General features: G+C 36.7%; 1 pseudogene; it reads left to right on the top strand.

Moving 5' to 3' along the window:
• The first annotated feature begins 8185 nt into the window (after positions 1 to 8185).
• Positions 8186 to 11316, top strand: part of LOC136070810 (dirigent protein 23-like) — a 10458-nt pseudogene continuing 7327 nt past the window's right edge.

The following is an 11316-nucleotide window of genomic DNA, read 5'->3' as shown; positions in this document are numbered from 1 at the left end:
GTATTGTGCCTGCGCTGCATTGTTTGGTTTTGAAATACAGTTGGCTTATAATATATTATATGATATTAAGCCCTTTTGTCTCTAACGGTTTATCGCTTGGCTGGGCATTATTTAGATTCTATAGTGTGTTCCTACTGTGCTGCTCTTTTTCTGCAATTCGATGATGAAGTCAAAGCAAATGTTTTATTTGCATCTCTTGGTAAGTGGTGATTGGTCATTGTAGTACATACACGATAGTATATGGTAAGGCAATGAATAACTGCCTTAAGATTTTTTGTTTCATACATTGTATGGATAGTTGAGGATATTTAAGATTTAATTCTTCATTTTATTTTAAACTTAAGTTTGATTTCTATTTTTCATTAAGTAATTTAATGTTTCATCTTTATACAAAATAGTTTTCCCGTGCATCGCACGGGTTAGCGACTAGTATATATATATACACATACATTTTAAAAAAAGAGATGTTAGTGCACATATTACGCACATAGTGTGACTTTGTGCACAAGAAAGTGCACACAATGGTACACGTCACTTATGTGGCAATGCCACATGGTTTAATTACAGCCATGTCACTTCCCCACCCAAATAATTAAAGCCACTTCATTATCTCATTATCTCTATTGAATAAATCTTAAATGGTAGTACATTGTTACTTGCTGCTACTTGTGAGAAAAATGTAATTTCAATTGTAAGTTTAAATTAAAATCCATAACAACTTAATCTAAAATTTATTATGAAAATATTGCAGACATTGTGAAAATATTGCGGACATAACTCTTTCTTTCGTTAAATCATTAGACCAAATTTGATTGGACAAGTCATTAGTCTCAACCAGCAGTCAGCAGCAGTTCCACGTTAAAGCAAAAAAAAAAAATTATTATGGTTGCGTTTGGCATGGCTTAAAAAGCCAGCTTATTTTACTATTTAGGTCCGTTTGGTTCGCGTAAAATATTTTTCGGAAATGCTATTTTCCGGAAAATGAAAATGCTTTCAGGTTGTTTGGCTGTCTCGGAATTTGTTTTACGGAAAATCAATTCCAGTGTTTGGTTTGTTCAAACATTTTACGAAAAATGCTTTCTGTTTTTCGGAAAATCAATTCTCATGTTTGGTTCGGTCAAACATTTTACGAAAAATGTAGGACGTTTTTTACGGAAAATCAATTCCCATATTTGGTTTGTGGATCATTTTACGGAAAATATGAAATGCCTTACAAATTCCTACACCTACATTACCTAGACAAACCTGTAACAGTACAAAATTAATCATCCACTTCAACATCAAAAATAATCATCCAAATTCAAACACCTGCATTGCCTAGACATATTTGTAACAGTACAAAAATAATCATTCACTTCAACATCAAAAATAATCATTTAAATATACCCATAATATTTTTATAAAAACAGCCACATCAATCGTTCACCATTGGCATTACACCTCCATGGTGTACAAAAATGATACGTACTCGTGGTATCTGAACAATACAAATACATAATTTGGGCAATTGTATCGTCCCAATAATACAAAAGACTACATATTTAATACAAATGGCAGGTCAATACTAATACTACAACAAAAGTTAATTCCTAAAGCTACCGTCACAATCAACATGAAACAGACAAGTCAAAGTTGTGCGAACAAAAAACCATCCAACCATAGCTTTCTCAGCCTAGCATTCTTGGCTAAAAATCCCCGTGCTGCCTTCTCATTTTCACAAAGATGGTCAAACGCAGTTGCAAGCATGTCTTCACTATACCCATCCGCCATCATAGCCATGACCTCATTGTAAAGAGCTGTGTAATCCACTGGGCCCCGGTTGATTTCTTTCAGAGCCACAACTATTTCCTTTAGCTGATCAGCAGATCAGTCAGCACACTATCATCAGCATTAGAAGGTGTACGCCCTCTTGATATCATCACAATACCATCACATAGCATCAATATTTACACCATCACAATACCATCACATTGATAACTGCACATTGATATCATCACAATACCATCACATTGCATTCTATTTACAATCACCTATATACCCAATGCACCTTCAATTAAGGTTTAAACACACACATATTCTACTGCAAGAAAATAATAACACCAAATGCTGAAAAAAATCATATAATTTAGTCATATCTCAAGCTTGAAAGTATACATAACCCAATAGACAACTACATAATATTTGCTACATCAAAGTATACATATCAAGCTCCAAAACTGAATACACAAAACCCAACTAGCCAAATTTTACACAAACCCAACTAGCCAAATTCTAAAAAAAAAAAAAACCAATCATGGGTCAAGCTCCAAAATTTCTACACATAACCCAACTAGCCAAATTCAAAAAAATCACAGCAAAAGTTCTGCACATAACCCAACTAGCCAAATTCTAAAAAAAAATCACAGCAACAACCAATCATGGGTCAAGCTCCAAAATTTTATATGGTAACCCAACTAGCCAAATTCTAACCAAAAGCACAACAAAAACATTCATCACCCTAAACCCAATCATCAATAATACACAGTTTAAATAAAAAATGGATAATTAAAAAAATTAAATAAAAAAAATAAATAATTATATAGATAAATAAATAAATATATAAATAAATAAATAAATATATATATATATATATATAATGCGATCGGATCTGAGCGGTGGGTCGGGAGGATGGGTTGTGAGGGGATATGGATCGGAGGCACGGTGAACCGAAGAAGGAAAACTCACCGTGGGTCTGCGTTTGTGCTGGATCGGTGTGGTGGCTGAGCTCGGCGTGACCCGGAGTGAGCTGGATCGGTGTGGTGGCTGGATCGGTGGTTGTGCGAAGGCTGAGCTCTCTTCTTTCTCAATGTGAGTGGCTGGATCGGTGGTTGAGGTGAGATGAGTCCGTTTGTTTCTCTGCCTCTCTTCTTTCTCGGTGTGAGTGGCTGGATCGGAGGCACAGTGCGAAGGCTGAGCTCTCTGGGTTTCTCGGTGTGAGTGGCTGGAACAGTGTTTCTCAGCGAGGTGAGCTCTCTTCTTTCTCTGGCTCTCTTCTTTCTCGGCGAGTTCTCTTCTTTCTCTGGCTCTCTCTTTTGTGCGTGACCCGAAAATGGTTTGAAGTGAAAATGAGAGTGTAAAACCATTTCCGGGTCAAAGGAGTAAATTATGGTCAAATGAAACATATTTTTCCGAAAATTCTATTTTTCGTAGTTGCCAAACACGCGGGTCTTATGGAAAATGATTTCCTAAAATCGTTTACCACCAAAACAAACGGACCCTAAGGGAAAATTGGAAGTGATTTTCCGGAAAATTCTATTTTCCTTAACAGCCAAACACGCGGAAAATGTGGAAAACGATTTCCTAAAATGGTTTACGCCCAATTCAAACGCAGCCTTATTATTATTTTTTTCCTGAATTAGGTTAAGTTGTAACCGACCTTGGGAAAATTTTGAATAGGGCTTTTAATTATTTTGGGTTGGGCCGTGTGGGCTTTTTCGGGAGAGGACTAAGGTTTTAGAAGAGAAGGGGCAACCCTAAAAAAAAGTCTAAATATACCCAATAAAAATAATTTCTTTTGCGCTAGGGAGGCTCGGCCCCTTTGGGTTTAAAAGATTTACTTTTTTTTTTTTTTTTTTTTTTTTTTTTTTTTTTTGTGAGAATCACAAAAGATTTACTTGAATATGGGAAAAACCTGTTAACCCTTCCACCTTCCACCGTAGTTTATTTTTGTACTTAAAGGTAAGGCTGATTTAGCTATTATTTTTTAATTTTATGAAGTTCTGTCTTGTTCTCAAAAAATAATTAGCTTAAATAAAAGTCAGTCCGGCTATGAGTCCAAATATTTTGTCCCATCTTTCCCAATCCACTTCATGCTTCACCAATAAAAATTTGCCATATCTAAACCTATTTAATTCAAATCTAATTTTCAGCCTTTTATTATTTAGTTTCCTAATATAAAACAAAAACCAAAAACCAAATCTAATTTTCAGCCTCTTAATTTTCAGACTTTTAGATGTTAGTGTTACTTCTGCCATTGCAATTGGGGGCTGCCCTGGAATTAGTGTCCTGCAAGATATGATAGTAAAAGGGTTCCAATTGGTATTTATTCTGGGAGACTAAAAGGTTCAAAGCCAAAGTTGATTGAAATTGCATATGGCTTCGAGCAAGCTACTAAGATTAGGAAGCCTTCTTCATTTGAACCCAGTGATGAAGCCAAAAACGGTTGTTAGTCAATGGCCTTGTCTAAGCTTGGATGAGGTAATGTTCCTTGCAAAGATGAGAGAAAAAGATAGAGTGGCGTAAGCTAACAGTTCTTTGATGATTAAGTCAATAAGATCAATATCTCTCAAAGAATCAAAATGTAATTCTGTCTATTTAAATTTGTGTATCTTTCTCCTGATACTTGGTGGCTTATTTATAGTCCTAGTACAACTATTAGGAGGCTTATTATGAGTGTAACTGATGGCAGCCTCTTAATGTCTCTCTTGGCTGTTTTGAGTAACTTTTGCTTGAGCTTAAATGGAGGTTTAACTGGCTCATAGTTGGCCTTTCTGACCATTGGAGCTCGTTGGTTACAAAACCAATTATAACTATGCCATTAATGTTGTGTAGTCATCTTCTCATGGACGGTCTTGTGGATTGGATGCTCGTCATCTATATAGATGAGCCTGTAGATTTAATATTTGTCCATTACATTGACGAGCATGTAATTTTAGTACTCATCACCATGGTTTTGAAACCCGGACCAGACCGTACGGTCCGACCGGAAAAACCGTGAACCTCTCACAATCACGGTTCTTTTAGGCTCCAGAACCGGTCTATGTCCAAAAAGCAAGAAACCGTTTGAACCGCGGTTCAACCGCACGGTTTTGAGAACCGTAATCAAACCGTTTTTCACGGTTCCGTTTGAATCTGAACCTTGAAGAAGAAGAAAAAAAAAAAAAAAAAAACACAGAAAAACAAAAGAAAAAGAAACACAACTCCCTCTCCAGAGAAACACAGAAACACAACTCCCTCTCAAAAGAAAAAAAAAAAAAAAGTACATCATGTCTACCACTGCCATCTCCAGAGAAACATAGCACATCACGCAGCTCCCTCTCTTCAGAAACTCTTCTCTTGGGCGAAGCAAGCTTTAAATTCTAGCTTTGTTCTTCACTGGTAATGTGTGTGTGACAGTGACAGGGTGAGAGTATGAGAGAAAGAATGAGAAACGGAGAGCTAGAGATAAAGAAAGAAAAATAAAAGCAGAGGACACTCTGCGTGGAGAAGGAAGAGTCTAGACAAAATAAAAACAAGATGAGAAGAGTAGGGATGGGATGGGGATACGTGGGTGGAGGAGAAAAAACAAGAGAAAAAAAGGAAAAGAAAAGGAAAGGAAACGTATGGATGCCAGCAAAGAAGGAAATAATAATAAAAAGAATAAAAAAATCACAATTAAATGTTACTATAATAATTTTACAATATTTCACAATAAATTTTAAGTAATAGATTGTTATTAGTTAATATCGATGAGTAAAAAATTAATTTCAATAATAGGTTCAAATTATAATTAATAACGACTTTTTTATATGAATTTTGTTGTAAAAATATTGCTAAAAATGTTGTAGACTTCTTCACTGTTTCCGGAGATTTCTTCTTTGCTGTGCGTGTCAAGTGTCAACTACTCACATAAATACTTGCTTGCTGTCAAGCACTTCTTTCTTGGTTTTGTTATTTGTTTAACTTTTACCATTTTTAAATGCATGGACATCATTCTTCAGAAATAGCTTTTGATTTTGATTTTTTTTTTTAATTCATAATAAATGGTGATAGTGACTATTCAAACGGGCTTGGAACAAAAAAAATGGCCGGCAGTCAAATGGGCTTGGCAATGAATTTTCTCTTCACTATTTTATTAGGTTTCATATAATAAAAGTTATTGAGTACTAAAGTGTGCTTTGTCATGGCTTAAAAATAATTTAGAAACTCAATAGTTATTTATATTTTTTTAGAATTTAATAATTTTTATTTGTATTATGAAAGTTGTGTTATAAAAAATACTATCTATATTTATTTTGGACTATTTTAGTTAATTTTTCTATTTTTTATTAATTTAATATTTTTATATATATTTAAAATAATTATTAAATTAATTATGACGTCATCACGGTTCTACTCCGATTTGACCTCGGTTCGACCTCAAAAACCTTGAACCTCTCCCTTTTATGGTTCAATAAACGGTCCGGGTCTGAAAACCATGCTCATCACCTGGTTTGGTTGGTGTCTTGGTAGACTTGTTTTTTGTTTGAGCTGTTTCTCGATGACATTGACAGTACAATTAGCCACGCATATTCCTCAAAAAATTATTAATGGTAGCCCGAAGCATTATTGCACTCTGCACATTGGTCTAACTCTTTTGCATTTATTTTAACCGCCAAAAGTTTGTCCGGCCATATAGCCATATAGGTGGAAAATAAAAATCGTGACTTTTTGGTCAAACCATAAGGATGAAGAAAAAAAATATATTGTATTTATATTTGGGAAAACAAAAAGAAATATATATTCTAATTTTTTTTTCTTTTTTGAGAATGAATATATATTGTAATTTGATTTGATTCTAAGATTGAAGAATAAACTGATATAATCAGCATGTCGGATTTGATTTTTGACACCAATAATTGTAGCGGAGCACAACTCTTTTGACATCTTGATTCATATTAAAGATATTTAGTAACAAACTAAGTAAAAATATTATCATTCCAATAACAATATGTAATATAAAAACTACTGTGTGCTAAACGTTAATTTTTTTTAATACCAATTATTATGCTTCTGCTATCTGACACGTTTCAATCAATATTCTTGGGTCCAGATTCTTGTGCAGTGTGTTCATAAAGGTTAAAATGGAGAAAATGTATCTGCTTCTCCAAAAGTAAATTTGTTTTTCTCTCCTTATTTATTATTTAAAACCTTTTACATATATTCATTTTTTTGCCAATGACTTTACAAATATATTTGCAATATATATATATATATATATATTTTTTGGTTGAGACCACTTTTTTTTTTTTCTTCTTTTAAGCCAGTCATACTCTTATAGTCTTATCAATTGTGAATATATATCATGTCTCCTTAAAAATAAATAAATGGCTAAGTGTTGTTTAATGAGGTTTTAAATAAATGAAGGAAACAAAGAAGAAGAAGTAATTACAACAAATGAAGAATAAAGTACATAGTTCCTTTTGATTAAAAGCAGGTTGCTTAAAATCTACAACTGTGTGGGAAAGGCACTACTACAACACTTATGTACTTAGATTACCAATGAAGAGTTGCATCAAACTATATCACTATGTTACCTGGATCCTCGTCCTTTGTCTAAGTCCTTATGAACATGATTACTGATAATTTTTGGTCTCGTGTCAAAAAGTTGAACAGGTAAGTTTTAAAGAGCTCAAAAACCATTATTACAAAGAACAAATTTAAAGGAAGAATAAGATTGTAATTATGAGGTAATAGAACAATATATCACTGAACTGGAAGTGTTAGTTGGCTGGGATAATTGGCCTCGAATGAAAAGAGATAATTCAGCATTGAACTACTTTATTGCCTAAAATGAGCAAAAAAATGAAAGCTTTCTCTACTGTATTAAGTGTCTTAAGATATTAAATTTTATGGTTTTCAATCAGGATTTTCCGAATAAGATTTTCCTAATTGCCTTGCATCTCGTGGAGGTTGAGGAAACCTCACGATATGATTATCAATGGCACAATACCACAGAATAATCAAGTCCCAGATTCCTTGCCTATCCTCTATACCTTCAAATTGAAACTGGAAACAAAACACATAATATATTTGTAAAGTCATTGGCAAGAAAAGAATATATGTAAAAGGTTTAAATAATAAATAAGGAGAGTGAAACAAAATTGCTATTAATTAAGTGAATGAGGAGATATAAGTTAATTAGCATTTAATGCTGTTTTTTTAACCATTAAATCAATTACAAATCTACAGTTTACAAATGGTGTAACTCTTGTCAAGTTACACCAGGTGTAACTTGAACCTCTCTCTCTCTCTCTCTCTCTCTCTCTCTCTCTCTCTCCTCTCTCTCTCTCTCTCTCTCTCTCTATATATATATATATATATATATATATAGACACACATATATCTTCCACTATAAAGAGCCTCCGTACCTCTAACTTTTATTGTGTGAGTGAAAGAGAAAAAGAGAATGACAAAGCTAGCTCTAGTTCTATTGCTTTTCTCAATAGGCATTGCCATACAATTGGTGCACAGCACCAAGGAAGTAGATGAATGGATCCAAAAGCTGCATCATGCCAAAGAGAAAGTCTCTACGCTCCATTTTTACTTTCATGACACACTATCACGCAAAAACCCAAGTGCAGTGGAAGTAGTTGAAGCATCAATGACTAAGAAATCACCCTCCTTGTTTGGACCTATGATGCACGAACGTGACAAAATGGGCGCCACACCCGCATCCAACACGGCAACGCGCGAGCGATGCCACTGCCCATGCGTTGGTAAGGCGTTTGAGTTTTTTTTTTTAATAATTTTATTATTATTATTATTATTATTATTACAAATTTGCACCAACTGGGCTTCAACTCACGCCGATTCAAGCCGATTCCCGCCGAACCGAGCTGATTCGGCCAGAATCAAGTTGTATAAGCCGAATCGTATCGTATCGGCCGGCGGCCGAATCGTATCGTATCGGCCGGCGAAACGGCCGAAATCGGCCTTGAATCATGCCAAAACAGCCGAAATCGGCTTTGAATGAGGCCCAAACATCCTAAATCTATCCTTCCTCAATTTTTTTTGGAATATTTGTTGCTTCTTTTGTGTTTTGTTTTGTGTTTCTTGCCTTCTTCTTTTTTTGTTTTGTGAACCAAGGACATATAATGTGTTTTTTAAGAATATTTTAATAGTAAAAATATATAGAAAGTATAAATAAAATTATTTTAAATAATTTTTTAATCGCCGCACCCGCACCTTACTTTTTCAAAAATTGACGAGTCCTGCACCTGCACGAGCACTTGAATCCAAATTCGGAAACACACTCGTGCTTCATGGGTTTGGACTACTCAACATCTTTGATGACCTATTAACAGAAGGGCTTGAACCCACCTCCATGCTTGTGGGTCGAGCTCAAGGTCTATATGGGTCCGTTGGGCAAAAAGAACTAAGCCTACTTATGGCCATGAACTTTGTTTTCACAATTGGGAATTCAATGGTAGTAGTCTCACTATTTTGGGCAGGAATGCAGCTTTACAACCACTGTGTGAGATGCCAATTGATGTTGGATAAAATCAGTTTAGTTGAACACTTCGGCTTCGGTGGGCTACAACGTTTGCAGAGGCCTGTAAAAGAAGAAAGGAATCAAAGGATGACCGGGGTGGACCGGTCCAATATCCTCTGATGGTGAAGTTAGTGTCTTCCTTCGTATAGAATTCTAACTGTATTGTATGTAAGGATCTCAGAATATCATACCTTTACATAGTTCGGACCGGTCCTTATATAGGGTACTTTAGGGCGGTTATTGGTTCAATAACTTCCCCCAGATTTGTGGAATCCGGACGTAACTTCTTCAACGGTCATAACCGCTGCTGGAAGTTACATACTTGGGAGAAATTGACGGCGATAAACACGGGTTGATTAACCGCTTCAGAATTTGCTAAGTATCGTGTGGTCGTCCATGTGCAATGCTTATGGACGACCCTTTGTCATGCTGTTCTTTGGTCGTCCATGCGATTCATCCGTGGACGACCCTTTTGACTTGATTACGGGATCTACCCAATTGGTCGACCTCTCAGGGAAGAGAGGTCTGGACGAATAGGAGATGGCCTAGTTGCTTGGCAAACTGCACGTCATGGACGACCCCTCTGGACGAACCACAGGTGCCATTTTTCGCTATCCCATCAGTTGCCCCCTTGTCCAGGGTATCGTCCAGGGATATTATTGGGATTTTATCCCTTCTGTACAGCCACGTGTCACGGTTTAACTCGTGGAGGAATTAAATCGATTACGTTTTTCCACGCGATTGCCACGTGTCGTTCTCTTAGTGGATGGTGTCGCTTCGCTGACCCTACTCCTGGGCCCTATAAATGGGTATATTCTCTTTCTTGCCCCCTCACCTTTCTCAAAAACTTCCTTCAGCTATCTCGTCCGAGACTCTCGTCTAGCATTCGTCTTAGTTCTCAGGTACTTCCTCTTCCTTTAGGTTTTCGTTTTGATCTTTATTTTAGTTATGTCTTCGTCTAGTAGCATGGAGAGAGAGATAGACGAATATCAGGACGTCTCGTCTGGAAGTTACGAGAGTGGTGAGGGTAGCACTAGCTTTAGTAGTAGTTCCTCGGACGAGCAGTACTCGTCCGGGGTCCCTGGCGTTTCCTTAGAAGAATTTCAGGAAATGCAACGCAGGATGGCCTCTGGAACTGGGACTAGCTCGTCCAGAGCGCCACCCAGCCCTTCTCAGGACGAGGAGGAGGAAGAGGAAAATATTATATATAGCTGTGCACCTTAGGTAGTGTCCCTCTTAGACGCTCCTAAGTTAAGAACATTAGTAGATAGATACCAAATTCCTATCGAATTTGGAACTCGTCTACCCAGGGAAGGAGAGTGGTGTTGTTCACCTTCTTCTGGTCTGGGGGTATACTCGTCTTATCTTCTAGCTGGTTTTAGGTTTCCCCTAAATTCATTTTGTAGAAGTCTTCTTCATAGGCTAGGTATTGGTCCTAACCAGCTTAATCCCAACGGTTGGAGGACGATAGTTGCCATGCAAGTGTTATGGCGTGAGGCACTGGAAGGGGATCGTCCTATAACAGTGGACGAGTTCCTTTACTGTTATAAGCCCTCCGAAATAAAACAATCAGCTGGTTTTTACCAGTTCTCGTCCAGAGGCTCTCAGTATAGTTTAATAAAGGGCCGTAGCTCGTCTGATAGGCTCTGGAAACAAGAATTTTTTGTCATTTGTGGAAACTGGGCTAGGGACCCAACAGAAGTTAGTAATGCCCCCTTCCCTCCTTTTACCAGCCCCATAGGTCGTCTTCGTCCTGAGGGTATGTTTTCTTTCCATGTTACTTCACTTTCTTACACTTTTTCCCAACTATCAATCGTCTAACCACCTTTCTTTTATTGGTGCAGCTGTTACTCGTCCACGTTTGGACAAGTTTTATTTGGATCGTATTGACCAAGTACGTGCCTTCCCTAGAAGGACTTTCCACGACTTAGTCACTTTCAGTAGTTTGGCTACGTGGGGACTTGGCCCAGAACCTACCCCTGAAAATTTAAGTCACGAGGAGACCACTCGACGAAGTAAGTATCGTCTGTACATATTATTTCTAA

Source organism: Quercus suber, unplaced genomic scaffold (assembly GCF_002906115.3).
Source record: "Quercus suber isolate HL8 unplaced genomic scaffold, Cork oak 2.0 scaffold_261, whole genome shotgun sequence".
NCBI classification, from domain to species: domain Eukaryota; kingdom Viridiplantae; phylum Streptophyta; class Magnoliopsida; order Fagales; family Fagaceae; genus Quercus; species Quercus suber.
This window is presented reverse-complemented; position numbering and strand designations above follow the sequence as displayed.